Below are 14,312 nucleotides of genomic sequence, written 5' to 3'. Positions count from 1 at the left end.
GGAGCTGCTAATGAAAGCAGTGGTTCCTGGCCCCTTGTCTCCTCTCTCTCCTCCTTAAGTCTTATTTCCCAGAGGCAACTGCTTGAAATGTTGTTTCCATTTTTAGGTCTTCGGGTGTTTATCTCTGTAACTCCAAATAAGATGCTTATGTGGCTGTTTCTTGATTTATCAATTTAAGACATTTTCTATTGACCCTGTGCCATAGAAGATGAGGATTCAGCTTATTGACATGGTTCCTCCCCACTTTTTGTCCTTCCCCAGTTTTTATTTGAAAAAAGTCCGAAACGCACATGGAAAATGATGACCGGAGGATGAAGGTACCCCTCCTACTCTAATGCTTCAGTCTTCCGCCCACCCCACCTCCCAGTTTCTTGTGTATCTGTGGCAGGTCAAAGATGAGTGCAGGCTGGGAGCCATGGCTCATGCCTGTAATCCCAGCACTTTGGGAGGCCGAGGTGGGCGGATCACGAGGTCAGGAGATCGAGACCATCCTGACAAACATGGTGAAACCCTGTCTCTACTAAAAATACAAAAAATTAGCTGGGCGTGGTGGCGGGCGCCTGTAATCCCAGCTACTCGAGAGGCTGAGGCAGGAGAATGGCGTGAACCTGGGGGGCGGAGCTTGCAGTGAGGTGAGATTGCACCACTGCACTCCAGCCTGGGCAACGGAGCAAGACTCTGTCTTAAAAAAAACAAAACAAAACAGGAAATCTGAGGGCCCTGCTGGAGGACACCTGGAGAGACCCTGAGATGACATGGAAAGGGAGAGAAGTCGCTCTGAGCCCAGCTTCCAGCCTGTCCCACTGATACGGTTTGGCTGTGTCCCCATTCAAATCTCATCTTGAATTCTCACATGTTGTTAGAGGGACCTGGTGGGAGGTAATTGAATTGAAAAGACCCTGGAGGGTCTTTCCCAAGATATTCTTGTGATAGTGAATAAGTCTCATGAGATCTGATGGTTTTATAACAGGGAGTTTCCCTGCACAAGCTCTCTTTTTGCCTGCTGCCATCCATGTGAGACGTGACTTGCTCCTCCTTGCCTTCTTCCATGATTGTGAGGCTCCCCAGCCATGTGGAACTGTGAGTCCATTAAACCTCTTTCCTGTATAAATGACCCGGTTTCAGGCACATCTTTATTAACAGCATGAAAATGGACTAATACACCCATCCAAGGTGCCTGGCGCATCACTAAAACTGCATTAGACCCTTCAGAGCAGCCCTGAAGCCCTCTGAATACCATGAATGACCTTAGATGATACCGTGTGAGCAGAACTGCCCAGCTGGATCCTGCTTGGATTCCTGACCCTCAAAATCATGATCTATAATAAAAATAGTTGCTGCTTTGAGCCATCATATTTGGGGATTAACTAGAATGGCATCCTTCAGGAGATACCCCATGTGTCACAGATTTTGGTGATGGAGATTATCAGCCTAGCAATGGTGCCTGATACAAATATGTGAATGTTTCATGGGGTCGTGCAATCTCAAGGAAGCAGGGATAAGGGAAAGAGAGAAGGAGGAAGAACAAAACCAAAGAAGTGCATATTACCTAGTGGAGCTGCAGTTTCCCAGAAGCATGAGCATGGGATAACTCTGGAGTCATTTATCTGCCAGCTCCTGCTGCTTCCTATCTCTTACTGGTCAAAGCTTGCTCCACTCTGCACTTCTGAGTAATGGTTCCCAGCCCCTCCTAGCAGCTGCTGGGGGATCCAGGACCTCTGGGAGCTGATAGGTGATACAGGCCAGCCCTTACCCCCACCCAGGGTAGGCTGAGTCACTTTTATTTTATGGTAAAATTGATATTTATTTACTTATTATTTTTAAGGTAATTTTTTTTGAGACAGAATCTTGCTCTGTTGCCCAGGTTGGAGTACAGTGGCACAGTCATAGCTCACTGCAACCTCAAACTCCTGGGCTCATGTGACCCTCCTGTCTCAGCCTCCTGAGTAGCTGGGACTACAGGTGCACACTACCATGCATGGCTAGTTTTTAAAAAGTTTTTTTTTGAGGGATGGGGTTTTGCTTTGTTTCCCAGGCTAGTCTCAAATTCTTGACCTCAAGCGATCCTCCTCCTTCAGCCTCTCAAAGTGGTGGGATTACAGGCATGAACCACTATGCCTGGCCTCTGTTATTATTATTTTGAGACAGTATCACTCTATTGCCTGGGCTGGAGTTCAGTGGTGCAGTCTCGGCTCACTGCAACCTGCATCTCCTGGGTTCAAGCGATTCTTGGGCCTCAGCCTCCAAGTAGCTGGGACTACAGGTGTGTGCCATCATGACTGGCTAATTTTTGTGTTTTTAGTAGAGATGGGATTTCGCCGTGTTGGCCAGGTCCGTCTCGAACTCCTGACCTCAAGTATCCACCTGCCTCAGCCTCCTGAAGTGCTAGGGTAACAGGTGTCAGTCACAGCTCCCAGCCACTGGCTTCTATTTTATCTTTTTTCTTTTGTTGGATGGAGTCTAGCTCTTGTTGACCAGGCTGGAGTGCAGTGGCGTGATATCAGCTCGCTGCAACCTCTGCTTCTCAGGTTCAAGCGATTCTCCAGGCTCAGCCTCCTGAGTAGCAGGGATTACAGGCATGCGCTGCCACCCCTGGCTAATTTTTGTATTTTTGGTAGAGATGGGTTTCACCATGTTGGCCAGGATGGTCTTGATCTCCTGACCTTATGATCTACCCGGCTTGGCCTCCCAAAGTGCTGGGATTACAGGTGTGAGCCACAGCACCTGACCCGGCCTCTATTTTTAAAGTAACTTTTATGGGATGTCAGACATTGTAAATTTTACCGTGGTGGGTGCTGGATGTTTTTGTGCCTGGCACAGTCCTATGTGCTGATCTAGCATTGAACAAAAACAAAGATCCCTGCTCTTGCTGAATTTCCATGCTACCGTGGGGAGACAATCAGGGAACAAGCATGATTTAGGTTTGCTCTTATTATCCTGTTGCCCACTTATCTTTTGTGTATGTATTCTTTTTTTTTTTTTTGAGACGGAGTCTCACTCTGTCACCGGGGCTGGAGTGCAGTGGCCGGATCTCAGCTCACTGCAAGCTCCGCCTCCCGGGTTCACGCCATTCTCCTGCCTCAGCCTCCCGAGTAGCTGGGACTACAGGCGCCCGCCACCTCGCCCGGCTAGTTTTTTTTTGTATTTTTTAGTAGAGACGGGGTTTCACAGTGTTAGCCAGGATGGTCTCGATCTCCTGACCTCGTGATCCGCCCGTCTGGGCCTCCCAAAGTGCTGGGATTACAGGCTTGAGCCACCGCGCCCGGCCTTGTGTATGTATTCTTAAACGGCCATTGTTTTTAGTGATTTGATTGAACAGATACATCCTTGTTGAATGAGCCATTTCTCTGTTGATGGGTAATTACATTACTTTCTCTAATAAGAATCATCAGAAGCTTAGAGGTGTAAGAATCTAAGCTCAACAAACAGAGGTTGGAGAGGTTATTATAAAAGTCCATTGTGGGAGCAGCCACTCCCAACCTTGGGACCAAGGATTAGTATCCCTTGACCTGTGAGCTGGAATTACCCTGGATTGGACTGTCCTACCACATGGGCTCCTGGTCAGCAAAAGAGATGGTGGGCGTTGTTAGAATGTCAGGGAGGCCTTAGACACCCCTCTTCTGTATAGTCTCCAGCTCTTTGACTAAAACCTGTACCCCGATATCTAATCAGTTACTCAGGCCTAGAGTCGACGTCTTTTATATCACATACATTTCTTTTCTTTTTTTTTTTTTTTTTTTGAGATCACCCAGGCTGGAGTGCAGTGGCGCGATCTCAGCTCACTGCAAGCTCCGCCTCCCGGGTTCACTCCATTCTCCTGCCTCAGACTCCTGAGTAGCTGAGACTATAGGTGCCCACCACCACGCCCGGCTAATTTTTTGTATTTTCAGTAGAGATGGGGTTTCACCACGTTAGCTAGGATGGTCTTGATCTCCTGACCTTGCGATCTGCCCGCCTCAGCCTCCCAAAGTGCTGGGATTACAGGCGTGAGCCACCACACCTGGCCATTTATTTTTTATTTTTAAAATTTTTTATTTCCATAGGGTTTTGGGGAACAGGTGGTATTTGGTTACCTGAGTAAGTTCTTTAATAGTGATTTGTGAGGTTTTGGTGCTTCCATTATCTCAGCAGTACACGCTGAACCCAATTTGTAGTCTTTTATCCCTCACCCCCTCCCACCTTTTCCCCTGAGTCCCCAGAGTCCATTGTGTCATTCTTATGCCTTTGCATCCTCATAGCTTAGCTCCCACTTGTGAGTGACAACATACAATGTTTGGTTTTCCATTCCTGAGCTACTTTACCTAGAATGATAATCTCCAGTTCCATCCAGGTTGCTGTGAATGACATTCATTCATTCCTTATTGTGGCTGAGTAGTATAAATATACTACTGGTATACGGCATATATATACCACAGTTTCTTTATCCACTCGTTGATTGATACGCATTTGAGCTGGTTTCATGTTTTTGCAGTTGTGAATTGTGCTGCTGTAAACATGCATGTGCAAGTGTCTTTCTCATATCATGATTTCTTTTCCTCAGGGTACATACCCAGTAGTGGGATTGCCAGATCAAATGGTAGTGCTACTTTTCTTTAAGGAATCTCCACACTGTCTTCCAAGGTGGTTGTACTAGTTTATATTCCCACCAGCAGTGTAGAAGCGCTCCCTTTTCACCACATCCATGCCAACGTCTATTATTTTTTGATTTTTTTCATTCTGGTCATTCTTGCAGGAGTAAGGTGGTTATCGCATCATGGTTTTGATTTGCATTTCCCTGATCATTAGTGATGTTGAACATTGTTTCGTATGTTTGTTGGCCATTTGTATATCTTCTTTTGAGAATTGTCTATTCATGTGAATTTATACCATATTCCCATGCCTTTGTCTTCATTGGGACTATTACGTTTTGTCTAATGGCTTTGAATTAAATCTTCTGTCTTCTATTCCATTGCTCTCCAGTCTCCAGCAATAATTTTTCTGTTTGCATTGGGGGAGGTGGCAGATGCAGTGGTTGCCTTGCCTGTGTCCTCTGGATACTCACCGTTCCTACGGCAAGCATCTGCAATACTGCCTGGGGCTTTCTCTGGTTGCCATAAAACTAGCCTCTTGTGGGGCAGGCTGGAAGTACAGAGAAACCAACACTCAGGCACATCTCCTCCAACCAACTGCTAAGGGCAGTTGCCCTGCCTTCCATACCTTAGGGTGAAGCATGCGCTACGCTGTTCCCCAGATGTCCCTAGTGGGATTGAACCCCTATTGCCCATAGTAGCAACCTGCTTATCAACATGACCTGGATTAGCTTCTTTGCCTTCTCTGTCTTATTTCCCTATTGTCATCCCAGTGTTTCCTGAGCTCACTTTCCAAATCAACTCACTTATCTTCAAATCCTTCTGTATTAGTCTGTTCCCATGCTGCTAATAAAGACATACCTGAGACTGGGTCATTTATAGAGGAAAGAGGTTTAATGGACTCAGTTCCACATGGCTGGGAAGGCCTCACAATCATGGTGGAAGGCAAGAAGGACCAAAGCCACATCGTACATGGCAGCAGGCAAGAGGCTTGTACAGGGGACCTCCCATTTATAAAATTATCAGATCTTGTGAGACTTATTCACTATCAGGAGAACAGTGTGGCGGAACCACCCCCATGATTCAATTATCTCCACCTGCCCCGGCCCTTGACACATGGAGATTGTTACAGTTCAAGGTGAGATCTGGGTAGGGACACAGCCAAACCATATCACCTTCTGTTAGGATTTGCTTCTGGGGAAACCTAACCTACAGGGGTTGTTAGAATGTCAGGGAGGGCCTTAGACACCCCTCTCCTATACAGTCTCCAGCTCTTTGACTAAAACCTGTACCCCGGTATCTAATCAGTCACCCAGGCCTAGAGTCAAGGTCTTTTATATCACATAAATTTATTTTTTATTTTTAAAATTTTTTATTTCCATAGGGTTTCGAGACAGCCTGGCCAACGTGGTGGAACCTCATCTCTACTGAAAATACAAAAAAAAAAAAAAATTATCCAGGTGTGGTAGATAATTATCCAGTAGTCCCAGCTACTCAGAGGATGAGGCAGGAGAATCACTAAACCCAGAGGCAGAGGTTGCAGCGAGCCTAGATCGTACCACTGCACTCTAGCCTGGGAACAGAGTGAGACTAAATCACTAAAAACAATGACCGTTTAAGAATACGTATACAAAAGATATGTGTGCAACAGGATAATAAGAGCAAACCTAAATTATGCTTGTTGTTCGCTGATTGTCTCCCCACAGTAGCATGGAAGTTCAGCGAGAAAAATACAAAGAGCCAGGAAAATCCATAAATAGATTTAACAAGAAGATTCTGCCTAGTCTTGATGAGTGGCAAAGCTTGATTTCCCTGAGGAAGTAACTTTGCTGAGCTGAGACCTGAGGATGAGTAGGAGTTAGCTAAGCAAAGCGGCACTGGAAGAACAGGAGGGGAAGAACTTTCCAAGCATAGGGAATAGCACGTGCAAAGGTCCTGGGGCAGGCACGTTAGCCTGGCTGGGGTGCAGAAAGAGAGGCAGAGAATGGTGGTTATCTTTGGAGGATATATGGCCTGAAAGTGAATTTGGGTCCCTGACTTTACGTCTCTTTCCTCTGCAGTTTAGTTATGTCTATACACTTTTTTTTTTTGAACCCCATTATAGTCTGGCTTCATTTAAATGCATCTGAAATGAAATCTCTAATGTTAACAGTGTTGTCAGATGTGAAGGCCTCATTTCTCTTTGGTTCTTTTTCACCGAATGCTATCTGAGTTTCTGGGGAGGATATGAGGATTTTGATTGTTTTGATTGTTTTTATTTTTGGTATGACCACATTATGTTAATTTCCCCATTGTCTTAGAGTGTGAGAACATAAAAGCAATAACTCATTTATATGAAGACTGAATGTGCTGAGAGGTTGTCATGGAAACCAGGGGGAAATATTCATGTTGACTTGAGTAAATTGACTAACCCCCGTTAAATTTTAACCATGGTAAAATTGAACACAGATAACTGGCAGGCTTTGTTTCAGGGTAAGAGTTCACAAACTGGGGTCCACAGATGCTCAAACATTCTATCATGAATAGAATTCCGGGGATCCCTTGATCTTGGACAGTTAAAAATACATCTTATATTCTTTTATCTCTACCTGAAATGTAGTGTTTCTTTCCATTGTGAATGAATAAAGCAATAAACAAAACACAAAAGATTGAACACAGAACTTATTTAGCCAATTGTGCGGCAGTCACAAGAGATGAGAAAATCAACATGATAAATGAGATTCCCCCCCACCCCCGCCGCCCACCACAGGGGCAGGGAGAAGAATGAAGAGGGTGACTGAATGCTAGGAATGCATTATTTTTATTTAAACAGTGATTTCCCTTCTTATTCCACAGATTATATTTTTGTTTCCAAATGGGAGAGGTGTTATGGGGCGATAGAGAAAGGATCCAGGGGAAATGGCATGGTAAAATCGCTCCCGGGAAAGACCAGCCTAAGGTATCCGTGACTTTCACTTCTGTAGCCCTGAGCATGTTTCTCCCCTTGGAGCATCTTCTGAAGTCTTGGTCAGAGTCATTGAAGAGACATCATGAACCTTTTCAGCATTTTCTGCTTTGCTTTGGCAGGATTGTTTACTGTGTATCAAGCTGACTTTCAAAAAATACTAGTTCTGTTGTTTTTCATTTTTAAAAGCAAATTGCTTCAGCTCTTCCTAAATAACTCCTTAAAAGAAAAGCCGTGGATGACAGATGAGGAAGCAAAGTTGGGGACAGAGCGTGGCACTCGCTCAAGATCATGGTGGCAGGGTCACAGGAAGCCCTCTGAGCCCCGGGAGTGGGGGCAACCTCTTGAAATTGATTATGGAACAAGAGGGGCTTGAACAGTGGCACTCTGAGGGTTGTCTTGGGCCAGCTTGGATATCAGGTCCTGGGCTCCAGAAGACATCGAGGCTGTTTCTACCTGGTTGTTGCATCTGTAGGTACCAAAGTAGGAGGTGCCTTTGAGGGGTAGGTTTCTCATCAGTGGCCTCCACCCCAAAGCACATTCGGGATCCCCCAAATTCTATTCATGAATTCTTGTATGTCTTTCTTCTCGTGGGCTGTTTTTCAGACTTCAGAATTTCATAGGCATGATGGGCAAATAAGCTTGATGAATGCTTCATGCTTGCTATACACTAAATGTGTTCCCACCATGTGTTGAAACCTAATCCCCGGGGTGATGGATGGTATTAGGGGGTGGGGCCTTTGGGAGGTGATTAGGAAATGATAGTGGGGCCTCCACGAACGGGATTCGTGCCTATTTATTTCTTTATTAGAGACAGAGTCTCACTCTATTCCCAGGCTAGAGTGCAGTGGTACGATCTAGGCTCACTGCAACCTCTGTCTCTGGGTTTAAGTGATTCTCCTGCCTCATCCTCTGAGTAGCTGGGACTACTGGATAATTATATACCACACCTGGATAATTTTTTTTTTTTTTTTTTTTTTGTATTTTTAGTAGCGATGAGGTTCCACCATGTTGGCCAGGCTGTCTCAAAACTCTTGATCCAAGTGATCTGCCTGTCTCGGCCTCCCAAAGTGCTAGGTTTACAGGTGTAAGCCTCTGCGCCCGGCCAATGCCCTTTTAAAAGAGGTCCCGGAGAGCTCCTTTGCCTTTCTGCGATGGGAAGACACAGTGAAAAGAGGGCTGTCTGTGAACTAGGAGGCAGGCCTTCACCAGACACTGAATCTGCCTGTGCCTTGATCTAGCACTTCCCAGATCTTCTGGAGAGAACTGTGAGAAAAAATCTCTGCTGCTTGTAAGCCACACAACCTATGGCATTCACTTATAGCGGTCTGAATAGACTAAGATAATACCATAAGGATCTACTTTTGGGACTGTGTGCTGTTATAAGAAAGGCTCTGGTAAGTCCTGTTAACACCGATTAGACCAGGGGTTTCTAAACATTTTTGACCACACAAGTTGTTATTTTTCCCTTTGCAGGCACCTTACATGGAAATCTTTTGAGAGGCTGCGGCATGAGAATTGCTTGAACCCACAAAGTGGAGGTTGCAGTGAACTGAGATTGTGCCACTGCACTCCAGCCTGGGTGATGGAGTGAGACCCTGTGTCAAAAAAAGAAAAGAAAAAAAAAAAGTATTTTCAAAATGATGCTATGGATTAAATCTGATAGTCACAACGGATCCTTGTCTGGTGTTACCTCCATTTGATGGGTGAAGAAACAGGAGTCCTATGAAAGCAAGTAACTTGCTCAGGGTCATGCAGTTAGGATGTAGCAGAATCAGAACCAGAACCAAAACCCTAAGTCCCAGACAACTAAAATCCACCATCCCAATGGAGAGGTCCTTACTGCAGTGACCTATTCTGAAGGAGCTAAACAAGGCATTTATTGCAGCATCATTTAATTAAGAAAAAATCTGGAAAGACCCTGAATGTCCAAGTAAGGGGAAATAGTTGATATTTATGATACTTCCATACAATGGAATGTTACGGGGCATCAATAATAGACATGAAACACAGTAACATGAGATGGCACATATTACAATGTAAAATGGGGAAATAAAGGAAAATGATAATCATGCAAATTAAATGCATGAAACTGAAAAAGAAATACAAAATAGTAGCTGTTTCTAGATGGTAGGTGAGTCAGTTCAGGTCCTCTGAGTAGCAGAAAGCAAAACAATTAACTGTACAAGGCCCCAGTCTCCACTGATTTCAAATCTACTTCTCAACTTCTGTATGAAGTTCTCATTCTCTTACTAAATTTTTTTTTTTTTTGAGACGGATTCTCGCTCTGTTGCCAGGCTGGAGTGCAGTGATGCGATCTTGGCTCACTGCAACCTCCACCTCCCAGGTTCCAGTGATTCTCTTGCCTCAGCCTCCTGAGTAGCTGGGATTACAGGCGCATACTGACATGCCCAGCTAATTTTTGTATTTTTAGTAGAGATGGAGTTTCACCATGTTAGCCAGGATGGTCTCCATCTCCTGACTTTGTGAACCACCCGCCTCAGCCTCCCAAAGTGCTGGGATTATAGGCATGAGCCACCGTGCCCAGCCCTCTTACTAATTTTAAATAACATGTCTCCTGCAGCTTCTGTATTGCAAATATAGAAAGTGCTTTGGGGTAGCATTTGAATTATGGTAGCTGATCTGATCTGCTGTGTCTCCTTGCTTTCTATTTCTCTCTCTCTTTACTTTCTCCTCTTTTCCTCCCTCGCTTATTTGTTTCCTCTTGCTCTCTCCTTTATCTCCTTCTCTTTTCCTACATATTTCTAAAAGGATGGCTGATGAGAAGGAAGATCACTCTTACATAATTTGATTCCTCAATTTGCATTTTCTTCTTTTTACAAGTATAACATCCTACATTTCTTTTTTTTTTAAAAATTATTTTAAATGGAAAAATAATGGTACCTATTGATGGAGTACATAGTGATGTTTTGATATATATAATATATAGTGATTTGATCAGGGTAATTAGCATATCCATCATCTCAAACGTTTCTCATTTCTTGGTGATGGTAACATTCAACATCCTCCTTCTAGCTATTTGAAACTACATTGTTATTACTATTATAATTTTATTTTATTTAGACAGAATCTCATTCTGTCATCCAGGCTGATTTGTAGTGGCATGATCTCTGCTCAGTGTAACCTCTGCCTCCCAGGTTCAAGTGATTCTCTTGCCTCAGCCTCCCGAGTAGCTGGGATTACAGGCATGCTCCACCATGCCCGACTAATATTTTTTTTCATAGAGATGAGGTTTTGCCATGTTTGCCAGGCTGGTTTTGAACTCCTGAGCTCAAGTGGTCTGCTCACTTCAGAGTCCCAAAGTGCTGGGATCAGAGGCATGAGCCACTGCGCCTGGCTGAAACTACATATTGTTAACTGTAGTCATCCTACAGTCATTTACAACACGAAAGAAAACCAAATATTAATTGTGCGGGAAATTCATTGAAGAAAATGCCTGTGAAGGGAAATGGGGAGGGAGCAGGGAGATATTTCAGACCATAATGCAGGTCTGACACCTCTGAAAGCAGAGTAGGAAGGAAGAGAAATTGTTAGAAAGAGAAAGCCTTCAGCACAACTCTGAGAATGTTTCAGCCAGGGTAATAGTTCCTAAGGCAACTCTCTCTGTTGGACAACCCCCAGGTGGGTTAGAATCATCTAATTCCAGTACTTCTGCTGTGCTCAGTCACTGGCTGGGAAAATCGCTGGGGAAGTGCAGCCTAGCATGAACACCTCGGTGGGTCAAAAGGTACAGCAGCTAGAGGTTGTCAGTTAGCTCCGCTTCCAGAGCAGTTTACCTTGAAGGAAGATTTGAGCACAGAACTTCCATGACTGAGAGCTTCTGGTGCACTTTACAGCAGAGGAATTTGTGAAGCAGGTTCACTGTTTGCTGGCTACCACCTTGTCCAGGGAGACAGAACACTCCCACACAACAAGTTACATGAGGCAAGTTTATTACTTACAGATAGGCAGCAAGAGATGATAGAAGCCTAAGATTCGTTGTGAGCTGTTCCTCCAAGGCCCCAAAAACCTGCTGAGGGTAAATAGAGTCATATCTGTGCATGCCTCACTGGCACAGAAGTTCAGATACCCCAGAAAGCAGCCAGTTCTGTGTTTTATACCCTAGGATGTATGATTTGCTGGGCTAAAGTGTTTGAGACATTTTGTTTCTAGGGGTGGAATGGAACAGAGCTTAGGTTGTTCTGGCCAGTCCCTCTCTATCTCAAGATGTTGCATTTCTAGCACATTCTTCAGTTATTCTTAAGAACCATGAGTGGGAAAAAAGGGGAAGAACTGGGTAGGCCCAAGGCCACCCAGTGAACTGTCTAGCAGCATTTTGTAAAAGCATATTAACAATGGTTTTGAGAAGATTAAGTCTGTGGACAGATTCTCGCTGCAAATACAGGCCTGCTTCACTAGCACCCACACTTTCCTGTTCTTATGCCCCCTCAAAAGTGTGCTGAGTCATTTGAACAGAAGGGGACTGCCCATCCAGCTCCTCACAATGGGAAATTGTCATCACTGCCACAAAATGAATAGAAGGGCTTGGCCAAGTTCATCTTCCCTGGTTTCCTGCCTGCACTTCATCCCGTTTGGAAGAGAGAGTGAATAGCATTGAATGGTCTGGCTTTTTTTTTTTTTTGTAATCATGGCTATACAAGAGGGTAATGAAGGTCAGAGATGGGGGCTTGAATCACCTGCTTGTGGTTTTAAGGTTTTCCTAATATGCTATGGTTGTTAAGTTCCACAAGAAAGGGACTTGTTTTTTATTTTTTATTTTCTTTCCAACTTTTAGGTTCAGTGGGTACATGCGCAGATTTGTTTCATGGGTAAATTGCATGTTACAGGGCTTGGTGTATAGATTATTTCATCACTCAGGTAATGAACGTGGTACCTGGTAAGTGGTTTTTCGATCCTCACCCTCCTCCCATCCTCTACCTTCAAATAGGCCCCAGTGTCTGTTGTTCCCTTCTTTGTGTTCATTTTTTTAAGTAGAGATGGTATTTCGCCATGTTTGCCAGGCTGGTTTCGAACTCCTGACCTCAAGTGGTCTGCTCGCTTCAGAGTCCCAAAGTGCTGAGATCACAGGCACGAGCCACTGCGCCTGGCCGGAACTACATATTGTTTACCGTTTTCATCCTACAGTGGTTTACAACACGAAAGAAAACCTCAGTGTTCATCTCCTAAGTGAGAATGTGCAATATTTGGTTTTCTGTTCCTGTGTTAATTCGCTTAGGATAATGGCCTCCAGCTCCATCCATGTTGCTGCAAAGGTCAGGATTTCATTCCATGGTGTATATGTACCATGTTTTCTTTATCTAGTCTGCAACTGATGGGCATCTAGGTTGATTCTGTGGCTTTGCTGTTGTGAGTAGTGTTGCAGTGAATGTATGTGTGCCTGTGTCTTTATGGTAGAATGATTATTATTTGGGATTTATACCCATGAATGGGATTGCTGGATTCAACCTTAGTTCTATTTTAAGTTCTTTGAGAAATCTCCAAACTGCTTTCCATAGTGACTGGACGAATATACATTCCCATCAACAGTGTATAAGCATTAAAAGGACTTAATAGCTGAATAGTCTTCACCCAACTGAAAGCCTGGATCTCAGTAGATACTCAATATATTGCTTATATAATTAAAAATGGTTAAAAGTAAGGAAGGTGTATGTAGAATCTGTACTGCTAAGTCAGCAAACATTTGCTGAGGGTCTGTTGACCTTGGTCTTGCTCAACACTGAACTTGCCCATTCCTCACCCCCATTAAGGCTCCAGAAAATTTGTTTCTCCACAGCCTTCCTCTCGTACCTTATTACCTTGTCATTGCTTTAAGACCTAATACCCCTTCCTCCTGATCTCCAGCTCAACTCCCTAGAATCCATAGCTTCTAGAGTTTCATTTATTTATTCCATTTTTATTTATTTCACTTATTCCACTTTCATTGAATATCAAGACCTCCAGGCATAGTTCCAGGCACCTGGTATGCAGTAACAAATATGATGCTCATCTCTTGTTGCATAAAAAACCTGATCCCACAGTGGTTGGAAACAAATATTTGGTATTATTGCTCATGACTCTGCGTTGACTGGGCTTACCTAGGTGGTTCGCATTTCAAGTCCTATGCAGTTGTTGTCAGATGGTGACTGGGGCTGGAGTCATCTGAAGGCTTGACTAGGCTGGCCATCCAAGATGGCTGAGACCCATGGCTGGCGTGATGTTGGCTACTGGTTAGGAGCTCAGTTGGTGCTGTCACCTGGAGCACTTTCATGTGGCCTCTCTATGTGGTTTGGGCTTCTCATAGCATAGTGGTGTCTGAGTTCCAAAAGTGAGTATTCTAAGATACAGGAAGTAGCACTTGATAGTCTTTTAAAACATGGACTGGAAAAGGGCACAGTATGATTTCCACCATATTCAATATGTCAAAGCAATCATGGAGGTCATTAAAGTCAAGGGAGAGGATGTAGATCCCAAGAGGTTGTTGTGTTTTTTTGTTTTGTTTTTTGTTTTGTTTTGGTTTTTTTTTTTGAGATAAAGTCTCCCTCTGTTACCCAGGCTGGAGTGCAGTGGTGCAATCTCAGCTGACTGCAAACTCTGCCTCCTGGGTTCAAGTGATTCTCGTGCCTCAGCCTCCTGAGCAGCTGGGACTACAGGCGCCCACCACCATGTCAGCTAATTTTTGTATTTTTAGTGGAGGCAGGGTTTCACTGTGTTGGCCAGGTGGGTCTGGAATTCCTGACCTCAGGTGATCTGCCCACCTTGGCCTCCCAAAGTGCTGGGATTACTGGTGTGAGCCACTGTGC

General features: G+C 44.3%; 1 long non-coding RNA gene across 2 annotated transcripts in view; it reads left to right on the top strand.

Annotated features, from left to right (window-relative positions):
* LOC108529409 (uncharacterized) overlaps positions 1-9,076 on the top strand; it is a 12,244-nt gene extending 3,168 nt beyond the window's left edge. For both annotated transcript variants that reach the window (XR_001885522.1, XR_001885521.1), the window contains exon 4: positions 8,989-9,076. This is a non-coding gene — a long non-coding RNA (uncharacterized LOC108529409). The remainder of the gene's footprint in view (positions 1-8,988) is intronic.
* The last annotated feature ends 5,236 nt before the right edge of the window (positions 9,077-14,312 follow it).

The sequence above is a fragment of the Rhinopithecus bieti genome, unplaced genomic scaffold (genome assembly GCF_001698545.2).
Source record: "Rhinopithecus bieti isolate Rb0 unplaced genomic scaffold, ASM169854v2 scaffold_6876, whole genome shotgun sequence".
Classification (NCBI taxonomy): domain Eukaryota; kingdom Metazoa; phylum Chordata; class Mammalia; order Primates; family Cercopithecidae; genus Rhinopithecus; species Rhinopithecus bieti.
This window is presented reverse-complemented; position numbering and strand designations above follow the sequence as displayed.